The 2021-nt window shown below is 47.7% G+C and overlaps 1 non-coding gene across 1 annotated transcript; it reads left to right on the top strand.

Moving 5' to 3' along the window:
* Positions 1-797: 797 nt before the first annotated feature.
* Positions 798-868, top strand: trnae-cuc (transfer RNA glutamic acid (anticodon CUC)). Its single transcript has one exon. It is a non-coding gene; the product is annotated as a tRNA-Glu (tRNA).
* The last annotated feature ends 1153 nt before the right edge of the window (positions 869-2021 follow it).

Below are 2021 nucleotides of genomic sequence, written 5' to 3'. Positions count from 1 at the left end.
TTGTTAATGTGAAATTGGCACACTGGGTTTATTGGGTAGGCAAAAGTGCGGAGTGCAGATGCTGGAAACCAGAGTTTAGATCAGAGTGGTGCTGGAAAAGCACAGCAGTTCAGACAGATTCCGAGGAGCAGGAAAATCGACGTTTCGGGCAAAAGCCCTTCATCAAGAATAGAGGCAGAACCCCTCCAGGGTGGAGCGATAAATTGGGGGTGGGGTGTGCTGGGCCGAAGGTAGCAAAAAGTACAATAGGTGAATGGGGGTGGGGATGAAGGTGACAGATCAGAGAGGAGGGTGGAGCGGACAGGTGGGAAGGGAGATTGGCAGGTAGGACAGGTCATGAGGTCAGCTCTGAGCTGGAAGGTTGGAATTGAGGTAAGGTGGGGGGAGGGGAAATGAGGAAACTGATGAAGTCCACATTGATGGCCTGGGGTTGAATTTACCCCAAGCGGAAGATGAGACGTTCATCCTCCAGGCGTCGGGTGGGGAGGGAGCGGCGATGGAGGAGGCCCAGGACCTGCATGCCCTCGGCAGAGTGGGAGGGGGTTTAAAATGTTGGGCCAGAGGGCGATGGGGTTGATTGGTGCAGGTGTCCTGGAGATTTTCCCTCAAGCGCTGTGACTTGACTCTGCGAGGAGGCTCCAGTCTCCCCAATGTAGAGGAGACCGCATCGGGAGCAACGGATACAAGAAATGACATTGTTGGATTCACAGGTGAAAGCCTTCGACCAACCACGGCCTGGATTCGATTTCTGGGCAGGGAAGAAACTTTCAGGAGAGCTATCAAGCTATGTCTGCAACTCCCTGGTGGTCTAGTGGTTAGGATTCGGCGCTCTCACCGCCGCGGCCCGGTTCGATTCCCGGTCAGGGAAGCTATTTTCAGGGGGTTTATTTTCTACCCTTTCTTCTTAAATGCTCTGTACAGTTTTTTTATTGATCTTCGTACTTCCTGGGTGCTGCAGTGTGTACTGGCTCGTTGAAATAGTGTCCTGATGCAGATTTATTTGTATGTGTAGGGATGTTTGCTTCTGCAGCTAAGGTCTTGGTTCGCGTGTGTTGTTTTCCTGAAGACGCTGTTTTGAAATTACCATTGACTGTTCGCTCTACTGTGACATCGAGAAATGGCACTTTGTTGTTGTTCTCCTCTTTTGTGAATTTTATGCCAGAAAGGACATTGTTGATGGTGTTGTAGGTTTCCTCTAATTCGTTTCATTTTTTGATGACAAAAGTGTCATCGCTGTGCCAGACTCGAAGTTTGGGTTGGATCATTGGAAGGGCTATTTGTTCGAGTCTCTGCATTATTGCTTCTGCTAGGAATCCTGATGCTGCTGGTGGTATCATGGGTATTTCGTTGATTTGCTTGTAGGGCTTGTTACAGAATATGAAGTGGATGGTAAAGCACAGCTCCACGAGGTTGACAGTTTTATCTTTGCTGATGAAGTTGGTGCTGTGTTTGTGTCTTTGGTTCTTCGAGCAGTGTCTTCAGTTTTCTTTGGCCACGTTGATGTTAATGGATGTGAACAGGGCTGTTCTGTCAAAGGACAACATTATTCCATCCTCTTCTATCTTAATGTCTTTGGTGTTCAGGAATTCTTGGATGGGGTAAATGGAGTGGAGTGAATCTTCGACTTGGTGTTTTAGTCCTCAGTGGAGGCCTTTGAGAAGTCTGTATAATGGTGTTCCAAGTCGTGAGACGATGGTCTAAGGGGGGGATCCTGGTTTTAAGAGGAGGAGAACAACAACAAAGTGCCATTCCTAGATGTCAAAGTAGAGCGAACAGTCAATGGGGAACTTCAAACTGGCATCTACAGAAAAACAACACATACAAACCAAGTACTTAACCACAGAAGCAATCATCCCAACACCCACAAACGAAGCTTCATCGGGACAGTATTTCAACGAGCCATTGAACACTGCAGCACAAAGAAACTACGAAGAGCACAAGAGAAATACGTATATCGTGTATTTAAGGAGAACGGCTACCCGATAAACGCATTACTGGATTAGTGGTGCTGAAAGAGCACA

Source organism: Chiloscyllium punctatum, chromosome 36, assembly GCF_047496795.1.
Source record: "Chiloscyllium punctatum isolate Juve2018m chromosome 36, sChiPun1.3, whole genome shotgun sequence".
Taxonomy (NCBI): Eukaryota; Metazoa; Chordata; class Chondrichthyes; order Orectolobiformes; family Hemiscylliidae; genus Chiloscyllium; species Chiloscyllium punctatum.
This window is presented reverse-complemented; position numbering and strand designations above follow the sequence as displayed.